At 43.2% G+C, this 27,784-nt stretch overlaps 1 protein-coding gene across 24 annotated transcripts in view; it reads left to right on the top strand.

The window, feature by feature from the left end:
- Positions 1-27,784, top strand: part of ATXN1 (ataxin 1) — a 338,211-nt gene that overhangs the window by 98,737 nt on the left and 211,690 nt on the right. For 19 of the 24 annotated variants that reach the window (XR_005255698.1, XM_038127023.1, XM_038127018.1 and 16 more), the window contains exons 1-2: positions 20,741-21,024; positions 27,415-27,534. The gene's annotated coding sequence lies outside the window, so the exon portion shown is untranslated. Of the gene's footprint in view, positions 1-12,857; positions 12,923-20,740; positions 21,025-21,060; positions 21,577-21,785; positions 22,076-22,374; positions 23,538-27,414; positions 27,535-27,784 lie in introns of those variants that run through there. The other 5 variants (XM_038127009.1, XM_038127010.1, XM_038127019.1 and 2 more) reach the window with 4 other exon arrangements.

The following is a 27,784-nucleotide window of genomic DNA, read 5'->3' as shown; positions in this document are numbered from 1 at the left end:
TTTATGAGGACCACATTCACTGGAACAGTTACCCAGCATCCAAACCATGGAAGCCCACACAGGCTTCAAAACCAAAATATTTCAGGGCTTTTGTGGCCTTCCATGATGCAGAAGCTGGACGGGATTTTTATTGAATCTGGCCTTAAATAAGCAAAAGAATTTTGCAATCAGTGCATGGTTTAACAGGAAGCCAGAAAAATTCTTTTATTATTGGAATGATATGGTGGGAAAGCTTAGCCCTAGATACAGTCCTGGCTGCTGAGCTCAAAAAAAATTTGCCTGCAAGCAGAACTAGCTGGGAGTACAGTAAACTCCTAATTAACCTGAATTGGAAAAGGTATGTATTGCAGTCTCATGTTTTTACTTGTGTATATAAGTCATACCTTACTTTAGAAATGCTGACCCTTCACCCCACAAAAATGTTTCCAAGACCTTAAACAGACCTGAACCTTGAACCCTGATCCCCCTTCTCTTTTTCCTGTATTATAGAAGTACTTTCAATTATTGGTAGAGAACTCTGGATATAGTTCCAGAGCTCCTTACTGCCATTCCAGTTCCAGAGCTCATTACTGCCAGGTGTCAAACAGCAGGGACTATGAGAAAGCAATATGTAGCAAACCTCAGCCCTGGTGGTATTTCAGCATTAAGCCTTGATCCTGAAGCAGTTGCTTGCTGTATTGCCAGGAGTCTTTAAGTTTTGGTAGAATGCATGCGGAGCAGCAAATAAGTGACCACTGCGTGATGGTGTAGATTTGAAAGGGATTATTACATTATGCTGTGCTGTGAACTTGAAATTATCCCAGTGCTCCCCAGTGAGATGTGTGCCATGGTGGAACCAGCAGGAGGGACAGGTATTCTAACTGCAATTGTTTTTTCTCACTTTGAAGTTCTATTTTCATGTTATAGATGCAAAGATTTGGATGGCATACAAAAATGTCCAAAGGGACATTAACCAACATCTGAGAGCATTGTGGAGACTCAGATAAGTGGACAGGGCTCATTTGGGGTCTAGATGAGAGGATCTGAGGTCATTCCTTTAGCTCCAGAGTATACCTGTAAGTGATGATGATTTCACCTGGAGCAGCGTGTAAGCATTTCCATAAACAGGGTGTGCATTGTGTAGCAAAATCAAAGCTATGCAGTAATAACTACCCTGCAGCTAAATGGATGCTTTTTCCACAGCTGAATCCTTAGAGGAATGATGTAGCTTTTAGTCATTCATTGCCATGTGACTTATTAAAACAATTAACAGGCAAAAAAGTGGTTCTTTTGAGTGGTTTGGCAAAGACTATGCAGTATGAAGTTCAAGCAGAGTGAGTTTCTACCTCTGTTGGTAGCAGTGTGTGAAGTGGCCAGGGCTGTGGTTCTCTTCTTAGCTCTCCCTCTAGCTCACTGTTTGACCTTGGAAAAGTCTCCTGGCCACTTTGGGTTTTCAAGTTATTATGAACTCAAAACTTGTATCAGCTTCTCTAAAAGATTTGCGGGCTCTCCAGGCAAACCTGGGTCCAGCTTTGGGGTTGGGCCTGATGGGTTTATAATTTGAGCCCTGTGTACACAAGGTTTGAGGTTTTGACATGTAACCAGATGAAACATAATGGTTTCAGCTGAGTTTTGCTTTGAATTCTTGCATTCAGCTGCACTCTTCACTTAAAAAGAAGGCCCAAAGGTGGTAGGGCTAAGTGAAGAAACTGTCCACTGAGGGCTTCTAGGAGAAAACCAGATAGTTTCACCACATCTGACCTAAAATTAAAGCTCTATGTGTATAGTTAACTGTGGTTTTATATCCAATGCAATTGCCTGTACCCTGTCCCAGGAGGAGATCAAGAGACACAGGTGTGTAACATTTAAAACCTGCACATTGAAAGAACTCTGCAGACAAACCTGGAATCCTTGTGAGTGACAACACAGATTTTCCCTTTTTGAAATGCCTCGTCTTGCCTCCATTTCTTCCCTCCCAACCATCCGAACAGTACTGTGCAAATGTAACTTATGATTTTGACAGAGAGCTACCACCCCAGGACTTGCAGGATGTGTCTTCCAAATTTCCTGCAAGGTGGTATTCAGATCCTTTGCTAGTCCAGTCACAGCTTCACTCAAAATGCACCTCATGTCCATTGTCAAGGTTGCTGTGTTTGGGTCCTACTTTGCTAGACCTATGCATCTCTGTCCAGCCTTATAGCTGTGTTCTGGACCTGCAGATGTTTTTGAGGTCTGTGAAGCCAGTGGAGCCTGACATCAGCTCTAGTTTGTCAGTGATTTAAACTCATTTCCGTGCTGTAGTGCTGTAGACACTCCAGCTTATAGCCCACACCTTGGCACACAGTTAATGTAGCTAGCTAAATAACGCAGGCTTAGCGGAAGAGCTTTCCGCAAACAATTGTTATTTTCTTAGGCAACATATTTCAAGGACATGAAGGCTGGGTGAGCTCTGGGTCACGATTTGCTCAGGCTGTATTTGCACCACAAGCATGGAAGCAATTGCCACCGCTAGATTTGGCTGGCCACACCATGGGCTGTGTCCCAGCTTGGAGGAAACCCGGCTACCTCCCCCTAGGCTCCTGTGCTGGAGGGACCCTCAGGGGCTGGGCTGGCTCAGGCCGGTGGCAGCCCTGATTCGCACAGCCACAGTGCAGGGGAAAAGGAGCACAGAACCTTCAGGGCTAGCCAGCTCATGGGGATGGAGCTGCTCCACAGCACTCAGGTGGAACTTCAGAGGGTAGAGTCTGGCACCTCATTGTTTAACTTTATTTTAAATAACTGTGATTTTTATATGGAGCATTTATGTGCCAAAAATGCGGCTCTTTTTATTTAGTGAAATATCCTTTGGAAAACTTTAAAATCATGACAGGTTTTCATATTTATTTTACATTCAGTTCAGGATTATACACGATCAGCTTTAGGGCCTTGTAGGAGCCAAGAGAATATAAAGGTTGTCAGAAAATTGGAGGCTTTATACCAAGCTGTTCTGATTTAACTGGCAGACCATTTAAAGTAACTGAGATTTGGGGAGAAGCAGAGCTTTTCAGAAATGTCAGTCTTCTGAGTGCTGCAATTTCTGACTGGCACCCACTCTCCAAAGTACTGACCTCGGCACCAACAGGAGAACCGCATCAGCATCTTTAAGCTGTATTTTGTTATTATTGTTCAGAAGTTTTGCCATTTCTGAGTAGATAAGTTTCCCCTGGAGATGTAGTAGCATCTGGGCTTTCTTGCAGCTGAGTTTAAAGCTGCCTGGTTCCCTGAAATGAAGTGACAGCTTTTAGTCTTCGACACGAACGTGTGAATGTATTCGGGTTCATTTATAACACGCAGAGAAGAAAATTGATATTAGGGGAGGAAAGAAAAAAAAAAGGAGAGGAAAGAGAAAAAAATATCTGAGGGCTTCATCTGCCCAGGGAGGTAGTATAATGCATCCTCATACTTCAGTCCACGTGAGCAGAGTAGTAATGGGATACACATGCATACACGCACACAAGCTGGGATCCTTTTCAGTTGGTCGAATTATTTTTTTGGTCAAAGGTATTTTTCTTAGTTCTAATAATAAACACTGAAATCTTGAGTTAGCGCAACATACAAAGATAGACTTTAATATACACAATGCGGGTTACATGGAACTGTTTCCAGTACACAATGGCCACATTGTTTCTCCTTTTTTTTTTTTGTTTCCACTAAAGTATAAAAGAGCATCATGCTACAGACAGCACATTTTAGTCTGAAGTAGAACTGGCAGTGGATTTCAATGGAAAGTTGATTTATTTCAAGGGATTATGGGAGTCCAGGGATAAAGCTGGCACCCGGCCACAGGGAGAGCCCTTGACCTAGAAGCAGGAACAGTTTTCAAAGCTGTACATGTACATAACTGAGCAGAACACTTTAATTTAGTGCAGAGCATAACCTGAATTCCTTCTCTGAGGGAAGATGAAAGAAAGAAATTTTACTTCTTAGTAGGACGTTAGAAGCTGTATCCAAAGCTCTTTGCCTATTTTACATCTTATTCTGCAGCATTGCAGGAAGCAATTGTTTGTGACAAAAGGCCACTTTCTTCCCTGCTTAACTGGGAAAGCAAAATGAGCTGCCACTCATAAAACCGACTGGATACAGAATTAATTTGCTTTTCCTGATAGATGAAACAAGTTAACAGACCACTACAGGTTACTCTCTAAATCAGCATATGAAATGTAATTGCATTGTCTTTTCTCCCCCCTTCCTCTAGGCCTTGAGCGGTAATTATAAAGACTTTAAATCTCCCTAGTGACATCAGCTGGTTAAAAAAATTTGGATCACAGGAATAATGTAACCCAGAGCCTGCTTTCAGCAGCGTTGTTCACACTCCAGAGAAGGCAATTCTATACAAAATACTCTTCCATAACTATGCTCTATTAATTTTAGTGATAGTTTTCAGTAAGCTTCACACTGGGATCCACATCATCAGGCCTGTTCCTTAGTCAGAAGGTACAAAGCATAGCAGCAACAAGACCCATGTTTAAAATGCTATTTTGGAGCATTTTGTGAAGACCATGTATTATATCAAACATGCCATAGTAATTACATTTACTAAACTTCCTAAGCAATAATAGGCTTCTAGCTCAGCTGCCCTTAGAATCCGTCATAAACTTCAGCCACCTAATTAAGTGCTTTATTCTGCAGCTTCCAGTCTGGCCAAACGACCACAAGCATCTGTAGGTATCTGACCTGAATTAAGGACTCTGGGTTTGAGCCCTGTGTTTCCAGACAGTGCATCTGACTGATACAGCAAAACCACAAAATGCCAGATGGTTTCAACATATTACACAGCTCCCTGTATGGGCATCCAGCGTCAGTGTGTGCCTTCCTGCAAAATTTCACATGCTGAAACAACTTCTTGCAGTGTGGAGACAACACTGTGCCTGGAAACAAAGATTTAACGACACTGGCGTTGCTCAGCCTCTTGTCAACTTCTGGTCTGGGAAAAACTGTCAGCTGTTCTAAAATTAGAAGATAACGTAATGTTGGCTAGAATAGGGCATAGTCTGGGTAGGCCTCTTCGTTATCAGCTTCCTTATTGAACTTTAATCCTTATTTTATGACCCTTCTGCTTGTTTGGATATAGCTTGCATCATGGGCACAAACTGCCCATCATGGCATATTTGTACAGTGAGTTTGTTTTGTGCATTAAAATGAGACTGGTCAGCTATGACAAGTGGGGACTGAAAGGCTCTCTCACCATCCAAACTGTGGCTGAGTCAGAGCCCACTTTGGGAGGTCCTTTTGCTATGTCACCTAAAGCAATCTTCCATGAGACCCCCAAGTCCCCCTGCATGCTGACTAGTCTGCTGGTTTCCTCCTAACTTGCATACAAATTCCCTGGATCTCTAGGGAGATGGGAAAGAGCCATGGAGCCAGCTCTATGCAACAGAGAGAGCCTCCTTCCTCAGTATGTGCGTACACCCTTTTGTCAGGATTTGGAAGGCAGGCTCCAACCTTTTGCATTTTCTGAGCTAAGTCTTTCAATGCCATGAAGCTCTTTAAGCACCCAAAATATACCTCTCTGTGTACCCTGAGCCGGCATCTGCAAAACTGGGGGGGTTGGTGCCTGCTTCCCTACATAATCTGTGAAGGAGAAAGAAGGGAAATTTGGCTCTCAGAGGAGAGGGAGATGTTCAGCTAGTCCTGCTTCTTTAACATATGCTGTCGAGAGGTAGATATGGTACCCTAGCTCCAGGTATCATAGGAGATGCAGGCAGTGCAAGTGCATGAGATGAAACGAGGCTGCATTTGTGATTCTGCAGCATTTGAGACTCCCATCCAGGAATCCCATGAAATGCAAGGGTATTAGATCCTGCCTGCAGACAGCTGCCAGGGTCTTTTCTTGGCCATACCTGTTTCTTCTAAAGCTGTAAGAATTGGGCCTTGCAAGCCTGATCCTGAACTGAGTGACACAAAAGTTTCTCTGGGCACGTGCTGAAGGAAACTGTGAACTGCCAGCTCATTTTACCCCTCATTAGGTGATGGGAAGTTGGGAAGGCATGCATTTGGGAAGGCCAGCATTTGGGAAGGCCAGCTTTGGGAAGGCATGCATTTGGGAAGGCCAGCTTTGTGCTCACCATCCCTGCCACGGTGTTCAGGAATTCCTGAGAGGCTGCCACTATAGGGCAGGAACCACTGTGCTGTGTAACGGGGTGCCCATTCCTTTACCTATGCTTCCTCCAAGTTCTCCATGTCCTTTCTGAAGAAGTTTTATATCTGAGATATCATAAGTACTCAGATGTAGTTACAGTCCTTGTAATCTAGGGTATTATCCCTGAGCACATCCTTCTGGAGAACTTGGCACTGGGACATCATGAAGAGATGGGGAGGAAAAAAGGAATGCTTTCTTTTTTAAAGGTTTAAAAAAATATCTTTGTGCATTGAATGCTTTTTGCAGCCAGGTTGTCAGGGACATTCTGTGAAGAAAGCTATTCTTGAATTAATTTTCAGCTTATGTTGTAACACCACTCCTCGGCACTAGCACCAGTAAGTTTATAATCAAATACATGGCAGCTGCACCACCAGGCCATCCAGGTCACTTTTAATTCACAGTCCTGTCTGTGGTTTGGTGGAGAAAAAATAATTATGAAATCCCCTGGGAAAGGGCTGTCTTGATGTGGCCAGGCACATACCTCTAATAAGCATTTATATAGCATCTTCTGATAGAAATTAATAAAAAGGAAGAACAGAAACATTTTATGTAGCTTTTCCATAGCAAGAAAACATGTAACTGATTTTACTATGTGTTGCTTATAATTACTCTTTTTCGTATCTACCAATTATGGCAAAGAACAGGAGAACTCTAATGACACTAATGTTAACTGAATAAAATTTTAGTTACTTTAGCTTTAGTGAATAATTTGTCTTCCTCAACCCGATTTACTAATATCTTAGTTGACAAGGCTCCCCATTCTGTGTATTCATTTTGTAGTTAGAGAGGGATTGTTTATAATTTACAGTTTAAGTCTAAGTGCTGTTATTTCGCACTGTCAAAGAGCATCTGTTACAGTAGATAGCTCTTCATATGTTAGTGCCACAAAAAATGAAGCATACCAGCCATATTAGCAGCCAGTTTATGAGCACCCAGTAATGTTCAGCTGTGTAAAGGGGAATTTCTTTTGAAAGGGCAGAAATAGAATTGCCTAAGTGAATTCTGTGTGGTCATCTGCAATGGGATGAGCTTGTGTAGGACTCACTCACACCAGCTGTGTAATCCAGGTTCAACACTGGTTCTCTGTGTGGGGCAAAATCTGGGCTAAAATTTGTTTGTAGGCATTTGATTTTTACCTGATCATCCCTACAGTGTTTTAAACACAAGTTTTCCAGAAGATAGCCTACATACTTCCTGATTCTGTAAGTAGAATGAATATTGATGATCTGATTTAGCTGTAACCATACACAGGCAAATTTCAGCATAGTTTTCATGGTTGGCTTTGTCAGTACAGATAGGACAAAGTAATTTCATAGCGAGTTGGAATTAATGCTGTTTGCCTCGTGACAAAACCCCAAAACTCGTCAATGAACCCTAGCAAGAGACTTGTTGTATTTAGGGCTGGTTATGAAGCTTTACTTCTTTTAAACTTGATTATATGTCCTTATTTCTGCCTGTTTGTTTGCCTGCAGAGAACAGAACACTAAAAGCCGTAGTGTATGAGGCTTCTCTTCACTGTACCTTGGTGAAGGCAAGCAAGGGCTCTCAACAGTGCAGCTGGCACTAGCCAAATGGTACTGCACAAGGTTTTACCACTGCTGATAAGATCCTAACCCTTGATCAGTCACGCTTTGAACTCAGTTCATACCATCACCACAAGTATTATCCCTCTCTCTACTGAAATATTAGTTGTGACTTCATAGATCAAACCAAATACTGATTACAAATGCATACGTGTTCACTGTGGGCTTCCTGTGCACCTGAAATTGTAGCCTAGCCAGCTTTAATGGAGTTCTTTATTTCAGAATAAAGCTGGTCATCTAAAGCCCAGGATGTGAGTAGCCCAACTGGATCTCAGCTGTGTTTGTGGATCCTCAAAATTTTATGAAATCAGGCCTCACATTACCTGTTAGAGACCACACAGCCAGTCAGTGACATGTGTTGTACTTTTTCCAGCTACTCATAGACTCATGAAAGTGTGAGGTTTAAAAGAACAAGAAAAAGCGTCTTCAAATGTAATAAAGTTTAAACAAAGAATTGGACATTGCTAGTTACATCAAGCACTTATTGTTCCACTCTACCTCATGTTTCTTTTGATCTATTTTAAAGTCCTTGCAAACTTTGTTAAAATCCAAATTCCACAATCTTTCCCCCCGCCCCCCAAAGTGTCCTTTTGCCTTGGACTCATATTTTGAGAAGCCTGCTTCTTTTGTGTTACTAAAATGCCAAGATTTTAATGGAATGCTTTATTAGGTTTCCAAGTGCTTCTGGCCAATAACAAGCAAAGTTCAGCTCACTAGTTTTAATCTCACAAACATCAAATCTGTTTTCCCTGCATGTGAGAAGAGCCATGCAGCTCTTAAGAAGATTAAAGCTATAAATTCTAGCATTACAAGAGCCAATGCTTTCACAGTCCAGATCAGGATGGGTTATTTTATGTAAGTTTGTCCTCGTGTGAATTTCTAATACTATTCCTTGAATTTTGACGGGGCCTCCCCCTCTTCTTATCCCACTGTGTACTAAGGTATGCTATTTGTAGAAAATGAATATATTGCTTTTTCTTTTTTTCTGCCTTTTTATTTCAATGTTAGGAGGTAAATGATATCATTTTCATTATCAATGCAGCTCAGAAAACCATCTGTTGCTCAAAGACACCAGGATCAGCAGTCAGCCACCCTCAAAGTAAGCAGCTGTAAATCTAGAGTGACTATACTTTCTAAATGCAGAGAGGCTTTTACATTAATCTCCTGGACTTGCTGAGTAGCTGGTACAGTGCCCAAACACAAGTAAACTCAATTAGTAAAAATAGACGTGATGTGGCACTTCAATATACGGTGTTTAAGCATGTGTTCTGCAAAGCAGGAGTGCTCTGTTCAAGTCCCAGATAGTCTGCTGTTCTGTTCTGCACATGTGATTCAGTTATTTCCCTGGCTGCCAAATACCTTGTAAAAAGCAGTAGCACTGTTCTGTTTTCACAAAGACGCAGTACTGCTGTCATTTACACAGGTGTGGATCTGAAGAAACTCAGGCGACTTTTTAGGACTCTGGATGTTCAACAACTCTGAAAAATTGCACTTTACAGTTGTCACTGGAAAGCTACTGTGCAAACCAGCTTTAATGTTCTTGTGTTTTATATGTGCAGAATTACATGAAACATACTCTTACAAGCGGATAAGAAACATTTGCAAGAAACATACTTTTTGGAGCTTTGCTCCACATAACAGGGTGGGTCTAGGTACATTACTTTGCAGCTTAAGACTATGGGCAAGTTTCCTTCTTTACCTCCTTTAGCAATAGAGCAGGCTACACCTCTTTTTTTATGGCAAGCTGATCAAAGTCAATTTATTCAAGTGCAAGTTCTCTGAGATCCCTGTGCTCCACTGTGTAACAGAAGGGCTTAGGTCTGGGTGTGGTGTTCTTGACCTTCTAGTCTTTTGTCTTTCCAGCCTGTTTTGCTTCCTCTGTCTGCCCAGTTTTAGCCAGAAGAGTGATCTAAAGAGACCCTGTTTGTTTTCCGTGCACATTATGATAGGCTGCCATTGTGTAACGACATACAGTATGCAGGATAAAACACCCTGCTTATTATAGTGTAGTTAAAAAGCCTGTCACTATTTCCATTTCAAATTCCTATTTTCAGGAGTTTACTACTGAGCCGTAACAAATTGCAGGCAGGAAACTTGGCAGTCACATTCCCAGCCTAAGAGCAAATGCTTTAACCAAGTTTAAATAAATAAATTAATTAATATTAATGGCATGTGCTTCCAGCATGCAAAAGAAAGGAGGTTTTGTTATTGTTTTGTTTGTTTTATCCTTGAAACAAACGATGACGATTAAGGGGGGTATTTACATACCAACCACCCTTACGCAAGAGTTGTACACCCGACCACAAGCAGTGTTACCAAGTGATGGAGGTGATTATCTGTTGGTCATTCCTAACTCTCCCAAAAGGAATATCAAGAAAGAAGGGCTATTAATCAATGCATTTAAGATATTAATTCCTAAATATTGGGAAGGACAGAAGAGACTTGTATACCACAAATACTTACAGTGCTAACAAAGCACAGCTTGATAACCATGGTGAGCAAGAGTGAAATTCTTTGGGGTTAACTTAAAAGGAACAAACATTAAAGAAAACAAAATAGTAACACTGCAGAGTTGAAGAGTTTGAAGTAGAATAACTAACAGGTGAAACATTTTAAGGGTAAATGTATTTTCAGTATATTTTAAAAATCCAGGCTTTAATTATACAGCCATATATTTAGAGTTTGAAGTCTTGAAATAATTAAAATTGTTGGTCTGTTGTGCAGATAGTAGGGATTTCAAGGTGGCAAATTCTTCACACTTATCTTTCTGTTCATTGAAGATTTGAGCACTAGAGGAAATCTAGGAACTGGTGACCATAAACTACACTAGTTCAATGTGCTACTAAGGGAAAGTGCCACTACAAGAGTAACAGATTCAGAGGAAACAATATACTGGAACTTAAGTCATTCATTTAACATTTTGGCTAGTAAGAGGCATTAAAATGTGATCATGTCAAAGGCAAATCCTCAGAAAGCAAAATAAACAGGGAGAAGCGGGTTCTTCAAGAGTAAAAGGGGCTTGGTGGTTGTTGGAATTTTTTCCTTCGTTTTGTTTTCAGAAAATTATAATTTTTGTAGGTTGAAAGAAGAAAACACTGTTATTTCACCTTTGGAGAAATCTACCTTTTTGTCCCACCAATTGTTTGCCATTTCTGAAAAGTCAGCTGGCCTCAAAACTGCAGTCTTTTCTCAGGAGGTAACTGTTCTGAGAGATAAGTCACATAATGGAGTATTTCACTGCATCATTTACTGCAGACAGCATAACCTGTGTGCCTTTGCTGTAAACTGCCTGGGGAGGAAACCTGGCCTTATATAACTGACTAGAGCATCTAGTTTGAACAGGAAAGGGGTGCTGATCCACATTTTGGAATCTGAGAAATTATTAGAATCTAAAATTAAAAAAAAAAATTTAGAAAATCACTGAAGGAAAAAATTATTTCCAACTACAAGGAGATTTTGTGATCTCATTGGCGAGACCTTAAATGTGTGCAAGGTTGAGATAAATGTGTCATAGTTCAGATAAATGTTTGTGGAGGCCAGACAATGACTCCTGTACAAGTTGAGCCTTTTAGGGACAGTTTTAGAGCCTGCAAGCTCCTCTTCTGCAATTTTCAGGATGATTGCTACAAGGGACTCGAAGAAACTCTTCAACTTGGCAGTGATTCATGCTGAGCTAAAAGCTTCTGGGAATGTTCCTGGGAACCTCTGATACTCTGAAGAGACTCTAACGAGAGACAACAGTGGTGCTGGGATGTTTGCCCAGATGATAAACTATGCAGGAATTTCTGTACAGCTGATAAACTCTGCTCAGGACCCTGTGAAGTATATACATTGTGTAACAATACCTGTAGGCTCTCAGAAATACCCTTGGGGGCAGCAGCCACTGGTATTCAGTAGCCACAAGGTCTGTCCCCTCTGCTCCCTCCTCCCAAAGTGGGTACCTGCTTTGACTCAGAATTGTTTGAGGAATTGCTTGCCCTTTCCCACCCCCCCTGCTCCCCTCTGCTATGCGTTTTTAACCAGCAGGGAGAAACAGGAGGGCTCAAGAATTAGAGGACTTATATATATATAATACGTGATGAAGACTCTGCAAAGAATATATCCTGTCATATAAACATGAACCAAAAAAAGGCTGAAGTTGTAGTGTAGCAAGGCTGGCAAAGTCCCTTAAATATGACTTCAATTTGCAAGATTTTGGAGTGTATTAAGAAAAAGTATGCTTTGAGCTGTGTCTAGGGATGGATCACTATGGAGAGGAGGGAGGTGGTGGTGCCTCCATATGCAACTGTCATGCTTACTGCAAAAGGAGCAGCATTCAGGGAATAGCAGGAAAAGCAATTGTACAGAGGGCAGAAGTGATCTTGGCTGAGACTCTCTCTGGGCTAACTTGCTTTGCGTTTGCCAGCAGGCAAAGGGTGTTCATCTGTGCAGTTATTGCAGGGTAGCTGGTGTCCTGTAAATCCACACCCTTGAATGCCTCACTAAAACATGTTCAGGAGGCCATACCCTCAAGCACAAAGCTCACTTTAAATGTATGATTCAGAACCATTAAGACAACAGGACAACTTGTACGCCTTAAATTAGACACCAAGTTTACACACCTAGCTGAAGATGGGCCAATTAAGGGAGAGAAATGACTTAATACCTATGTCCTAAGAAATGAGATATATCATGGAAAGGGGAGAAACAGATTAAATGTCAGGAAAACCATCTGGCAGTCCCACTTTTGTAGGATGTCATATTTTCCAGACCTATTATTCATATAATTTTGTGAAATAAACTTAGTTTGGTGGAAGATGTCCCATAAGTTCTGATTTTTTACACAGGAATGGACTGGTTGACAAAGGCAGTTTATGAAATGGGAAGGGTTTTAGTCATCATGTATTGCTAAACAAGCATGAAAAAAATGTAGATAGAACCATGGGTTTATTTTTGTTTACATTACTACTGTTTTCTCTTGTCCTTGATATGTGGAATTGTTGCTTTTCCAAGTCCTTGGCTAAGCCTTGGGAAAAGAGAGCATTCTGTATTGCTTTTATAGTAATAATACTTGAACTTCTCTGTGTCACCACTGTTGGTGGAATAAAAGGACAATTTTTACTATCATTTTTCTACAGGCAGAAGAACAGAGAGAGTGCAGATGTCTCAGGACTAAGACCAAGACAGAGGGACTCAAAACCAGGTAAGAATTGAAGCAGAAGCAGCAAAGACTTTGACTGGCTTTGGCAACAAGCTTTCCAGCTTGGAAGAAGGGGGAATATGATAGAGGGCTGCAAAGATCTGTGTAGCATTGAGAGTATAGGCAGGGACTGGCCATGCCCTGTCTCAGTGCAAGAGCTAGGAACAATGAATGAAGCAGGCAGGATGAGGGGATTCTTCTTGCATCTGGGACTTGACCTGTGCAATGTGACATAGCACATACATACAGTTTACAGATGGTGATGGAGAAGACTCTACAAATTTTGGGAGATAAATCCACTGAGAGTCACTAAATGGGCAGAAACCACATTCTGGTCAGGAAGTTCCTTAAGCTGAAAATAGTAGGAGGCTGGATATATAAGTAGTATATAATGCCCATGTCTCCCTAAGCATCTGCTTATGATCACTGTTGTCCTATGGCCACTGTGTGGCCGTTCTTATGTCCTCTTGCACAAAGAAGATGAGAGGATTCCCAAGGCAAGAGGAAATGGCCTCAAGTTGCACCAGAGAAGGATAGAATTGGATATTAGGAAAGTTTTTTTTTTTTACAGAAAGGGTTGAAAAGAATTGGAACAGACTGCCAAGGGAAGTGGTGCAGTCCCTATTCCTGGAAAGTGTTCAAAAAATGTATGACTATGGCATTGAGGACATGGTTTAATGGTGAACATGGTGCTGGTGCTGGGCTGATGATTTGGACTTGATGATCTTAAAAGTCTTTTCCAAGATGATTAATGATTCTATGATTCTATTTAATGACTCTGTGATTCTATGAGTGTATAAACTGTGAAAACTCTGTATTGGGAAATGTTCTAGAACTAGGGTCTCTTGAGTAGGAAAGGTGGTCATGAAATGGTTCTGTCCCCAAGGTGTCCACTCCATTCTCTTGGCTATACTTGACCCCATGACAAACCACTCATGCATGAGCAAATTTATCCATGTGATAGAAGCTACACTTCACAAGAGTTTGAATTTTATGGTCTTTGAAGAGGCCCTGAGGCAAAACCCCACCCACTTTAGAATACTAGAGCTTTCAGCAGGCTGGTGTTTCTGGTCTACCTGGTTGCCCAGGTAAGTTCCTTTTGATAAAACTTCTTTCACACAGTTGTGCTTTGCTTGTAATTGCTATGTCTCAGGGCTTCTAGAGCTCTGAATGGGTATCTTTCATTGTCTTAAATATAAAAAAATGGATAATACCATATGAGGATGATACGAGAGCAGACCAAGGACAGATCAAGCAGAGTAAGACAGGCATAAATTGGAGCTCTTCTGTGGAAAAACTGGGTAGGGGGAAAGAGAGAGACATGATATGACATCTCACTCAATATGAGAACATTTTTTGTCATTAGTAGAAAGATCTCTGCTGAAGGGTAAAGAGAGAACATGAGGATCTGGCAGATCTCTGAGGGAAAGATGCTGCCTTTGTGCAGTAAGAAGTCAAAGTGATGCCAGTCTAGTTATAAAAGGGTCTGCACAAGCTGAAATAACTCTGATTTAACATCATATGCTACCTCAGGCCTCCTGTCACTTTTACCAGGACAATTTTTTTAAAAACTTTGGAGTTTTAGGGTTCTGAGGGCTTGCAGAAGAAACATGAAAAATAGCCTGTCAGCTTGTAATTGGATAAATTGAAGGTAAAGGTTTACCATGCTCACTTAGGTTGTTGGTCAAAGCCTTGCAAGGCTGAGGAATTCCTACTCTCCAGGCAATACACTGTCATGACTGCTGTCCATCTCTGTCTGGTGATTTTCCAATTATGAGTCAAATTTAAGGGGGTATAGCAATTATTTCATACCAAAATTATCCCATTTCAATTTTTGTTTGATGTTTAAGAACTGTTCAAAGTCTTCATTCCTGTGCAGCAGGTGACTGCAGTTTTTGCTATATGATACCTTTTGAAAACAAACACAGCACTTTCCTGTGTAGATGATGCCTGTATTTGAGAACCATTACTGTCTTTTCGGTTAATACTGTCTTAGTTACTAGTTTTCTTTTTGAAGAAGTTATAGATACAAAATAACTTTGGTCTTGAACATCACGCAGCTTGCACTTCTCACTGTCTTGAAACCAAGGCATGAGCCCTAACTTACCTATATTGGATGAGTTTGGTAAACCAGACTTCTGAATTTGCATGACAGCTTTGGGGGCAAGGCCCGTGTGTATCATATTTTGTGAAGAGGTAGAGACAGTTAGAGTAGAAAACAGCTGTCATTATAAGTTGTGCACTTTCTTAACAAAACATGAAGATTTTTAGCATGTGAACAAAAAGAGCAGACTTGGCAGCAGGATTGATCGCAGTGGCTCTGGAAGTCTGGTAGGTCAATTATCCATGAGGTTGGAAGGATTTGTTCAATAGAGCAGAACAGCTCAGTTGTGGCCATTAAAGAATTCAGGAGTCAAAAATCCATGTTTTCAATTTCTATGTCTGTTCAAACAGGTAACCAGTCCATTCTAGTCCATTCCATTCCTCTCATAAAAACTCATGGCACTTATCAAAACCTGTATCGCACTGATCAGAGAGACTAACGGGTTTTGGAAACCACAGTGCCTTATATGTGGGTAAGACGTTTTAAGAAAGGTCAAGAGATATTTCCCAACCCTAGGTGTTTACAGAGGAGATGCTAATCTAATCTGTCTAGACCATAACGCCCTTTAGAGACAGAAAGAATCCTGGTTAGTGAACTCCCAGATAAGTCTCTGTACCAGGTATGATTTAAAGGGATAGGACAACATGCGTCTTTACAAGTGCATGTGGTCTCTGGCTGCTCCCTGCTAGCACCCGAGAGCCCTCTCCCAGACAGTGGCTGGCAAATTCTCCTGAATGTTGGTTGAATGTTAATCCTTGTTAACAGCATTGCCTTGACATCCCTGGAAACAAAGCATTTTTGCAGAGTTGAGCTTCCCTTCTGTGTTCTGCTGGTGTACTTTGACCCCAAGATGAAATGATCACTTCCAGGAATAAGACAGAGTTTAGTTTCCATTTATGTTTGGCCCTTCTGCTCACACCAGCCATCTGGGTAGCTGCAGTGTCAGGGGAGATACATGGAGGCCAGGACACAAATTGAGACCTCAGATGGCTGAAGAGCACTGGCCATAAAGCACCTAGAAGGTCACAGTAGTTATTACTTGTTAGGTGCCTAGACCAGTTAAGCACCCCTAGAGAAGGGCTGAAGAGAAGGACTTTTATTTTCCACTGGTTGCCACAGCCTATGGGGCTAACTATGGCTGTGGTCCATCCTGATGTGGTCACTGGTAGGTTAACAGGTCTTCCCTTCAGAGCAGTGACCTGCAACTGGCCGACCTCTTATTCAAAAGACTAAATCATACTCAGTTTTGAGACTTTAGAAGAGTCCTCAGTTTTCTTAATTCCCTGATGAATTTCTTTGCCCAGTTCTAAAAAAGCAACAACAAAAAGACAACATCTCATTTCAGATCTCCATCTGAGGGCCTATTGTTACTTTAAAGCCATTGAAGCTATTGTTATTTAAAGAGAACTTGATTGCTTCTTTTAAAAAATCAAGACAGTGATAAGGTAAACAGTTTTTAACCTAAATATCTCATTACCTAAACTGTAAGGCATGATAAATAATGATTTCTTCATCACCCTACAGCCCTTACCTAGTCACAGTGTAATAAAACAAAAAAAATAAAAAATGGCAGCCTTTCTTTTGAATTCACTTGCAAAGGACCACCATTTTAGACTCTGAGATTTTTCTCTTTGAGTCACAGTGTAGTACTACATACTTGCTTAGTTTTCATGAATGCTTTACTCTCCTTTCACTAAATGATAATTTGCATGAGATTCTTGTGGCTTTAAAGAGACAGCACTGGCTCTCTGTGTCTACCAAACTAATTTCCTTGCATCTGAAGATCACAGATAATCACAGAGTTCTGGAGAACATCAACAGGGGATGTTTTGACAGGGGATACACTCATTTCTAAGTGAATACACAAAAATTGAAGACACTAGTCATATTTTGTTACGTGCACACAAGTGACACTTAAAGATATAGATCAAACACATTATTGTTCAGATCGTGTACATTTTTACCTTTCCTGAGGAAAGCATACCTTAATTAGCCAGCTGTAATCCAAATTATAGTTTCTCTTTTATTAAAGCTGTAAAAATACCTTAAATCAGCTGCATATGTCTGAAATAATAACAAAAACAACAGCATTAGCAAAAATTATCTGAATGTGAGAGAGCTGTAAATAGATAGGAGGTGAATTGGACAGTCAGCGGATTCTGAGTTGGATTAAAAACATCTTACTTGAGCCAAAAACATGGCAACCAATATTTTCTGTTATAAAAATATTTGAGATGAATTTAGTTTTATGAAAGCTGTCAGAAGCTGAAATTAATAGCAGAAGTTCTCTGTTTATTTACAAGCCAATGCTATACCTGAAGAGTAAAGTGAGGCACCTTATAAGCAATCACAGCAAACCTTTGATTTTATTAAAAAATCCTTTTTTCTGGTGGATAAGAATGACCTGTATGTTCACGTTCTCTCGGAGTAACCTCTGCCTTGATAATGCTTGTCATTTGAGCAAATGGTATGACAGGTCTGTGAGGTGGATTACTACTGTCCACTAGAGGCTGTAATGAGACCAACAATGTCATTTTATGACAGATTGAAGATTTGAACTGTAACGATCAATAATTGTGAGATTACTTTTCACACTCAATACACTGTCAATCACTGCATTTCCCTGAATGCTAGTGTTATAAAAAAATCCAACTTATTATGCCTCCTATTCTCCCATTTTTTGTAAGTACTATTAATTGTATCAAACATGCTGTGTAGATGGCACATTACAACTAGTGAATTGAAAAGCAGTTTCTTCTAGACAGTGCGCATCTTGCATACAGAATTGTTTAGTATCTTTTGGTCAGATTATATTCTCCTGGGAGTCCTATCAGTTTCAGCACATCACCAGCAGTAAATGAAAACACTTGAGTCTATGTGGGTTCTTGTGTCCCACTCACTCGCCTTCATCAGCACCTCGATGTTTTGTGGAATCCTTTGTGCAGGTAATATATTGAGGCCCAGTGTAGGCCCTTGGCAGGGGAGCTGCTGAGGCACAAGGACATCTTGTGACATGGTTGCATATCCTGTGTGTTAGGCCATGTTCGTAGAGGCACAGTCCCCTCATTCCTGGTCTGTTAGTGCAATCAACATGTATCAAGTCAGAGCAGAGGTGAGAGTGGCTTATGAACCTGACGTGGCTGGTGGCAGTTGTGGCACTTTCCAGAGGCATGGGTTAAGTGCCTGCTGGCTAAAGAAAGCACTATTGCTTTAACTTACAATGCACTTACATTGTGGGGGTCTCTTTTCTACTCTGAAGCAGAAACATAGACAAAGGTGTAAAAGCCTAGAGTATACAGTGTGGCAAAAAATGAGGGTCCTGAGGCAAACACTATAGCCACAGAGTGGAGGAACACACAAGCCTCTTACATGAGCCTGCTGCAGAAGGGAAAGTTGCCCAAAGCTTGCTTCAGCATGAATGTGGCTTCTCTTTCTCTGCATGTGCCACACCTCTTGGCAAGGTGAATGTTTGAGAAGGAAAGATTCCTTTCTCCTGAGGTAACACTCTGTACTACTGGAATAAAAAAGGTGGCAGACAGAATGCCTTGTACTCTGAATTGAACCTTGATGATAGGTTTTCAGTTTATCCAGGGCTTTCACTTGATTTTCAGTAATCTCCAGTCTTTGTCTCTTTCCCTGGGTTCCTTTTATTAAATCAATGAACCTTACATTAGCTGGGTGAATACAATTTTGCTGTCTGCTTTGCTGCTTTAGATTCACTCTCTTGTAGGTACTGAATGGCATATTTGTCAAGATATCTTGGCCTGTTGCTGCTTCTGTCTCTAGATCACTGCTAGAACAGAAAATCGTGTTGATTTTCATAGTGAACCTGAACTAAAGATACAGGAGATGCTGTGGTAAAAGATCCTTATATTTCCTAAAGCTAGTCTGTATCAACAGACAGTATCAGTATCAACTCTTAAATCCAGAATGCTGTGGCTTGCAATGTTATTAGTACTTTCTTTAGCAATTACAGTAAGCCAGTACAGTTCTTTATAGAAGGGACTCCTTTGCTGATCTGCAAAATGGCAAGCTGAGTCCTAGGGTACTTTGCATTTAGACTCTTAATGCTAGATTTAATTTGCAGCTAAAACCTAATGCTAATATAAAACGGACACGCAGGAGGTATACCTGCTTGAAACCTGGTACCTTGGAGCTTATCGTCATGGCAAATTGGTACAAGCTGCAATAAACAGCTTGATCTGGATGGCCATGTTACATGGAGTGCACATCTCAGGCCTTTCTGAGGCCTGGGACCCCACAGCGTCCAGCTCCTTGGAGCTGGCATGTAACAGTCTTTGGTATTTATGCAACACTTTCTTGCAATGTCCTTGGTATGGGGAGGGGCCTCTGTACTCTACTTCCCTTCCTGATGCCAAAGCAGAGAGTGAATGGCTTCTTATGGGCCACTGTTGGATTGCATGCAAGCATAGCATCCCACCATCCTTTGCCTGCATTCATCCTATTCATTGCTTTCATAATTTGTTTTATTTCTTTAAGTTGCTCCTAGTTTAGTAAGTTGATTTTTGGGGGGTGTGGGTGATTGTTTAAATTTTTTGTAACGTGAAGACCAGTCTGAGACAGTCCAGAAGGAAGATATTTTCTCTGGTCTTTGTTTTGCATCTGTGCCTGTTACTTGCTCATCACTGTAGCTTGCAGACACCTGCATTGAGGGAAGTAAGAGAGTAACACACTGAGGCTGGAGTGCCAGGGGAGTGTAAATTGCCATAGTTGGCGGGGAGGGGGGGTGGGGGGGTGGGGAGGAAGTTCGGGAGTGGCTCTCAGTGGTCTGCAGACAGCTGGGAGAGTTGCAAAGGGATCTTTGATGAAACCAGTGCTGAGGAATCCAGAGGGAGTTAGTACCCAAACATGCGTGGTTCAGCCCTGCCTGTCTTGTAGTTCAGTGACGGTATGAGTCAGAGTCTCTTTGGTCTGAATGAAGTGGAAGGTACTTTCTACAAAGCAACTCAAGCATATGCCAAGGATCCAGATAAATAAAACTAATTCAGAAAAAGGGAGTGGGATGCAGGCTCTTGCTCTAAATCACTTCACAGTTCGCCACAGCAAAATGCAATATGGCATCTTAAATAAAATCACCCTCTTCTGACTCTCGCAGAGGCTGCTTCAGAGCATTCCCTGGTTTCCAGCAGTTTTATTTCCTCCCTTAGAGAGACAGACCAGCCTTGACTGAGCAACCGATTTTCATGCATCCTTTAAACCAGCATTCCCTGCCTTTTCTGAAGGACAGCACACGTCGCTAGCTGTCTGTTTCTTCCCCCTTAAACAATATAGGTTCGGGGTTGGGTTGTTTTTTTTTTTTTTTTTCTTTTTCCCCTCCCCATCTCATTTCTTTCCGCCTGCAAAGTGATTTGAGAGCCCCGCGACGCAGCCTGCTACGGGAGCGGGGACTTCTCTGGAACACTGGCGTGCGCAGGGATTAATTCCACCGTAGAGAGCCAGCCTGGCCTTTGAAGTGTTACAAGGGGAGGGAGGAGGTAAGTGTCGAGGCGAGCCCCCAGCCCCCCTCCTCGCCCCCGGGTGGCGTGCAGCGGCCCGCAAAGGGTTAAAGGCCGCCTTGGCCCGGCGGTGCCGTGCGTTTGCAATAATCTGTGTGGCTCTCTTGGCCGACTGCCAGAGTGTTGCCTTGCCTCCTCCTCCTCCCTTCTCTCCCCCCCCTTCCCTCCCCCCCCCGCCCCCCCCCCGCCTTTTGCATGAAGTAGGATCCTTGAGCTGTTGCAGAGGCAGCCAACTGCTCCATATTTGGCTTCTATTACCCATTTACATGCTGGAGAGCGGAGAGGGAGCGAGCGCTGTACCGCAGACATCATTTCTACTACAGTGGTGGAGACATCCCGGACCTGTGTCACTGCAGGGGGAAGGAAAAAAGCCAAACAAACAAAAAGCAGACCCAAGCCCCGTGATCAGCTAGGAAGACATTTGTGTGCGAGTCTCTTTCTGACCCCCCCGCCCCCGCCAACCCCACCTCCACTGACACTTTACAGTAAGTGGCTTTTTTTTTCCTCCTCTGCTTTCTGCCTCCCCCCCACCCGCCCGCGGCTTCTTCCCTTGTTTAGACTGCAAACCGCCGGCGATTTCCAGCTGGAAAAACACGGGGCTGAGGGGGCAGGGGAGCGCGCTGCCCACCCCGCCACGGGGCTGCAGTCGCCTCGCTGCGGCCGCCCCCGGCCGGCCACGGCCCGGCCCGGCTCGCAGGCGCTGCCGCCGCGGGCCCGGCCCTGAGGGGAGAGGGAGGCAGGGAGGGAGAGGGGGGCGGCCGCGAAATGGCCGAGGACGCCGCGCAGGGAACGGAGTGGGGATGCGGGACACGGGAGGAAGCGGGGGGCCGGGGCGGCCCCGCGGCGAGAGCCGGTCGTACAGCCCTGCCCCCCCCCCGCTCCACTCCTTCCTCCCTCTTCACTACCTCCCCCCCCTTTCCCTCCCTCCCTCCCTCCCTCCCGCTTCCCCCCGGCCCGGGCGGGGTGTGGGTGGCCGCGGGGACGGTGGACATTTTGCGAGTCGCGGCTGCCCCCGGTGCGGCGGCGGCGGCCTCGGGGTGTGTGAGACTGCGCGTGTGCCCGTGTGTGCGGGGGGGCGGCGTGCGGTGCCGGTGTGAGTGGTGTGCGGTGCCGGTGTGTGTGTGCGAGCGTGGGGGTTCCAGTGTATGTTTGTGTGTGTGTGTGTGTGTGTGGGTTGTCGTGCCGTGCCGTGCCGTGTGTGTGTGCGGGCGGGGGGTGCGGTGCCGGTGCGGTGCCGTGTGTGTGTGCGTGTGTGTGTGTGCGTGCGCGGCCGGCGCGGCGCGGTGCGGGGGGGCCCTGCGGGGCTCGTACGCCGGGCGGACCCGGCGGGGCGCAGCGCGGGGCCGGTCGCCGGCAGGGCCGGTCGCCGCCACCGCACGGCGTATGTAGTACGGGGCTGGGCGGCTGCCGGAGGGTGAATGAAGCGAGGAGGAGGCGGCGGCGGCGGCGGGGGAGGCGGCGCTGGCGCTGGGATGTGCCCGGCAGCAGCCCCGCTTCGCTTCACTCAGGGCCCAGGCCGGCTGCAGACGCCACCCGGTACTGCCGGGAGGGACGGGGCGGGAGGGATGGGGGAAGGGGGGCGGCGGGGCGCCGCCGCCCCGCCGCCCGCCCGCGCCTGTGGGGTTCGGCCGGCGGCTTCCCGAGGGGAAGCGGGGCAGGGGGTCCCCGCCGCCGCCCCGGGGCTCCGCTCGCCTCCAGTGACGGCCGCTGCCCTCCTGCCGCTCACCGATCCCCCGCTGCCTCTGGGTTTGCTTGGGTCGGGTGGGGGTCGTTGGGTTGCGGGGCTTTGGGGTTGGTTGTTGGTGGTTTGGTTTTTGGTTTTTTGGGTTTTTTTTTTTTTTAACCCTAAGGCATCGTAATTTACCGGCAGAAAAACAAATAAATGACCCCGTGTACGGCTGTGGGTGCTGAATCCGTCAATGTGATTCCTGAGAATATATTAAAGTCTAAATTAAAGCGTGCTGGAAAAGCGTTAGCTCCTACTGTAATAGTAATAGCGATAATAATAAAATGACAGAATTGGGAGCGATTTACATGTTATTGAAGAGGAGGAATTACTGAAGAGTAATAATAGAAAAGAAAACAAGTCGGAAGCCCGTTATATAATGCACTGTGTAGACAACGAGAACGACAGGCTATTTTTATTTTGTTTACCGTATGCTGTGTAATAGGGACTCCTCCGAGCAGCATCTCTCCCCTAAGAGCCCGAACTCCAGATAGAATTGGGGAAAAATTTTAGGCATTTCTTTTACAACCAGACGAAGAAATCTAGGTTTGTAAAACCTTCCTCTTTACAAATGATTTCTGTGTACAGAACGGGAAGGGTGTGCAGGTAAATGACCTTTGCCGAATACTTTTTCCCTTTCATATGGTAAAGAAATTCATATTTTGTAAAGCAGCTTACACTTTAACCTTTAACGCTCATGGTTATGTATTTTATGCAGTAATGGTTACTTCACGCGTCAGATACGATCGGGCATAGTGAGTTACTCTGCTGACACACTGATAAGTCAAGGACTTTTAATTTCAGTTTCTAATGAAACCGTCCCCTAAAGGAAAATCCCGGGTTCGTGTTAATCTATTTCTGTTCGAGTGATAGAGACGGTGCAGTTTTATCATATGCAGCAAGGGTTATGAATGGGGGAGAGGGAAATTGAGAATGGCCGGGGAAAATATTGCGCCGTAGTTATTTTTGTGATGCTGCAGGATAATAGTAGTAATTGTACGTTACTGCACCTAATTTGTTCGTAAAACCGGCCCGGTATTTTACGGGTAGCAGCTATTTTGAAAGGGTGGCTGTAATCTCCTCACTTTTTACATAAGGCAGAGGTCGATAGGTTTTCCTCCGTGCTCGGCTGTCTGTCTGTCTCTCTCGTCATGTAGCGACATGTCAGCGGTGCAGGCTTTCAGCGCGCTTACTCCAGCCCTGATCAGTCATGTAATTAGATCAGGCTGCCATGGTAACAGACGGGATTCACCGTATTCACCGGCCAGCCAGGTGCGTGTGTGACTGGCGGGCGACCCAGCGGGCTACCGCCAGCCCTGCGTGTGCCGCGTTGGTGGCGTACGGCCGGCGCGGCCACCGCCTCGGGCTTTCTGAAAATTGAAAGATGCCGGTGGTGGGTTCCTAATGGCCGAACTTCTCGGGAAGGGTATTCTTTGCCCACTGGAGTGTCAGGCAGATGGGACCGTACGTGGCACGCTTAGCAGGTCGGCCAAATCGTCAGTTCCACTTGCGTGTATTATTAGCAAATTAATGAAGGTGTGGTACTTTGTAAAAATGCTTTTGGCTTATACAACCTTGCATGAAAGTTTCTTCAGAGTTTTCATTTTTTTTTTCTTTTTTCCTTCTCTTCACCCCCCCCCCCCCCCCCCCCGTCTGTCTGGTTTAACTGTTTGGTGGCTGTAGCACTGTTTGCTAACAGCTCCCATTCCAACATTCTCATCATAGGCCACAGGCTTGTTATTCTCCACTTCTGTACTGTTCTTTACACCCTGTGGCTGGTGTAAGATGAAAATTGGTGGTACTTGATGTCAGTATTGTCACTCTGGGTTTGTTAAAGCCTCTTCATAGTTCTTAGCAAGGTCTAGGCCCTTTTGTGTGTTAGGTGAAAGCTGACTGTAGTTTCTCATAATAAAAACAATTTTTGCCTCAGCAAACACTTTGTTTCTAGTATGGGTGTATATTTTGCATTTGTGCTCATCAAATTATTATAGCCATGGAGCAGGAGACTTTCTGATACAGTTTATAATAGCGTCAAAGCATATGTAATATAATTAGCTTTCAACTGCATGTTGCTCTTAAAAACATGTTTCACTAAGCAATGTATATTTGTCTTCATTCTCATCGTTTGAACATGACTCTTTTAAGCCATTCTTCCATAAATGTAGGTATAATTTTTTAAAAGCACTAAATTTGGCTCTGTATTCTAATGTCATAAATCTGGAGTAACTCCAGGGGATGGGATTGTGAGCCACTTACATGGGTGTATATCTCAAATAACTCCATTTATTGGATTTAATCCAGGCATGTAGTAGAGTAACCCAGCTCAGAAAGTGATCTGCTGCATATCACTGTTATTTTCTCTATATTGCTTTTCATAGCAAAAAGCACTGTGGGCTTAAATAGGATTTTTGCCTGATTAAGGAGCTGCATTAAGTGTCTATAGAAGTGGGTAACACCCCTACTCCAGTCACTAATCTTGGGTGCACTGACACTAATATTGAACTTGGCCCGGAGGATTTTGTGTCTCAGTGATGAGAAATCATCAGCACCCACAGCTCCTGAGTGTTTGTAGTACCAGGCTGGAACATAAAGCAATCCAGAAATATCTCAGTAAAATAGATATTTAAATCACTCTGATGGTAAAGCACTGGAGCTGGAGGAGGAGGCAATGAGAAATGCCTGTTGGTGGTTCAGCTGTTGTGGTGACAGGCAGTGGCGGTCTTGGGTTTGGTATGATGAGTTTTCAGGTCTCAGCCTGCCTGCTGAGCAGGAGCATTTCTCCTTGGAGGGGTGAGGGGACAGGGTATTTGCAGGCAATTTTCTGCACTGAAGTGCAACTTCTCAGTGCCTCAACTAACTTGCCCTTCTGGCTAGGAGGGAATATCCTCTGCTCGGTGCGGTCGCCTCCATTCTGAGGAGGTGTCTTGAAATAGAAGAGCTTGTTAGGAGGACTGGCTGGAGAAAGTGGAATAGTCATGAGCAGGACAACTCCTGTAGCGTGAGCCTTTGTGTACTGCATGCTGCTTATACATATTTTATTGTAAGACAAATTACCTGTGTGACTAAGAGTGTTAGAAAGTACTTATTTTCAAAAAGGCCTTATATACATAGTTAAAAAAACTTTTATGAAAAATAAACAGTGCAACTTTTCTTTTCTAGACTGATTGAATCTATTTAGAAAGGTTGAAAAAACTAGTTCTGTTTAAAAAGACATTTGCAAGAGACATGGAATTTCACTTAACAAAATTTTTTATGTAATAGATCCAGTGGCCTAGTTTCCCATTAATTAAGAAAATAGACACTTGAACGCAGTCACCTGAAAAGCAAGTAAAGATTTAAACATTAGAATTTTAAAGTAATTGTCTTAGTAACATGTCTAGTAAAACAAAATCAAGGCCTAATTTTCCCCTTGCTGAGGTTTAGCAGCACATCTTAGCAGACGACAGTCAGGATTATCTTTGTCATTGTTCATATGCACACTGCTCTTGTTGTGGTGTACTAATTGAGGGGGAAATGCAATAAAAAAAGTGTGGCAGGCTGTAAAGGAAGTGCTTGTCAGGATTGCATAGATGGTCTGAAGCACTGGCTGGCTGCAAACCTACTCCAGCGTGTGAGGCAGCTGCCGCTGGTGATGCTTGAGAGAAGTCAGGCTGTGTGACAGCCTCAGCTATAACCGCACAGGTTGTGAGTGATTTGGTTGTTCTGGAGAACTGTGCAGGTATGGTGTGTACAATTCAGAGAGTGCAGATAACAGATTTAGTTGTAGGTCTCTTCTGAGACTGCTGTAACCAACTCTGCGTTAACAGATAATGATATAATTAGAACAAGAAAGAGAAGTATGGCAGGCTTGGCACAGGTAAATATTTCATTGCAAAGAACTGACTTGCTATATTCCAGTGACTTCAATAGCCTAAGCTCTGCAAAGTGAAAATCCTGTCCTCCAGTAAAATGAATCCTTTCATTTTACTTTTAAGCCAGACTCCAAATGTGATAAGTAAATAAATAGGTATTCGGTTGAAGGCACTGTATTTTGAAGTCTTATTCAGTGGTTCACATTCTTTATTTAAAAAAGTTGAAGATTTTCACATGGTTTTGGCTGAGTTTTGTTTTGATGCATAACGCTTTGATGCATGACTAACATTTTAAAATGTAAGAAACTTTGCAGATTCCTGATTTTTGCAAAAAGACAAAAACTGGATCCATGACCGTAACTCCTTTTTGATCTCAGTGCCTGTGTTGAGAATGTAATGCTTCATGGCTTTTTTTTCCTCTCAAAGCTGTAGTCTGAAGTGGTTGTACAACACATGCAAATAAATCTGTATGTGTGCATTGGTCCCAGTCTGCAAAGTTACTTTAGTAGATGTCCCAGCGAGGGTTTTGCTGAATGAGGATTGATTAAAGAACCTATCTAGAGTTAAGTATGCGTGTAAATCCTTCCCTAAATAGGAACAAGTAAGTATGCTCATAAACTGAAACAACAGAAATGATTCTCAGTGAGGGAGAAATGGTCCCACTAAATCCTTTTATTGTACCAAGAGTGATAAAAATATTTGGTGAGATTCCAAGTGAAAACCCCAAACGTATTTTAGTAGGTGATGTCAGCAGAAGTTCAGTGCTGGGTCTTAATGATTTTGCTGAGCAAAATCACAGAAAAAATTAAAAAACCAGATTGTTAAAGTCTTTCTTTGTTTATAGTTTTTGGGAATTTACAGTAATAGGCATCAACCGTAGCATGCCACCTTTAATGACAAAATAGTGTACAAGGTAAAGTCACATAATAGGTGATTATTTTTCACCTAGTAGTAGTAATTGCAGCACTATGTTTTCAGGATGCTACTGCTTCTCAAATAAAATATATTCTGTTGGCAGTGAAGACAGTCATCTCCACTTGCTTATGCTTCTTCACCTCATTAAGATCACATTTAGGAAAAGAGCACTCTGAATAAATGGGCTTGCTCTCTACTGTATGAGCTCTGTCTGCAGAATTAAATCTATGGTTTATTTGTGCTTGAGTAATAGTAAAAGCAGCCTCTCTCAGTCTTCATTGGGATATCTTAGTGTGTTGTAAATGACTGTAAATGTTGACTCTTAACTGTGTTTTTGTTTCTCTTTATTTTGGTTTCCATCTCCTCAACTCCTGGATCAACAGTCACATTGCAGGCCAAGCCAGATGGGCAAGCAATACAAGCTGTGAATTTATTCTTGACCCCGTAGGACAGTGACCACCATCATTTCTTTCTTCACCGTACAGTTATGCACTGCCAATAAGGTGAGAATGCAATGATTTTTATTTCCTTCAGCAAGTGTTCACTGTCTGCTCTGGGCTTTAGGCAAAGTGCCCACCTTCCTTGTGTGTGTGTGATTACCTACCTGTGATAGGTTTGTACTTCCCTTGCCTGGCAGTAGAGGTCCTTGAGAAACTCTGTTCAGAAAAATTCCTTTAACTCTGGTGACTCAGTTCTGTGACTTACAGAACAGGTGGGTTCCAGGTGGGTGGTTTTGTGCTCGAGGTCAGAGTA

This window comes from Motacilla alba, chromosome 2 (genome assembly GCF_015832195.1).
Source record: "Motacilla alba alba isolate MOTALB_02 chromosome 2, Motacilla_alba_V1.0_pri, whole genome shotgun sequence".
NCBI lineage: Eukaryota > Metazoa > Chordata > Aves > Passeriformes > Motacillidae > Motacilla > Motacilla alba.
Note: the sequence above shows the minus strand (reverse complement) of the source record. Positions and strands in the feature narration are given on the sequence as shown.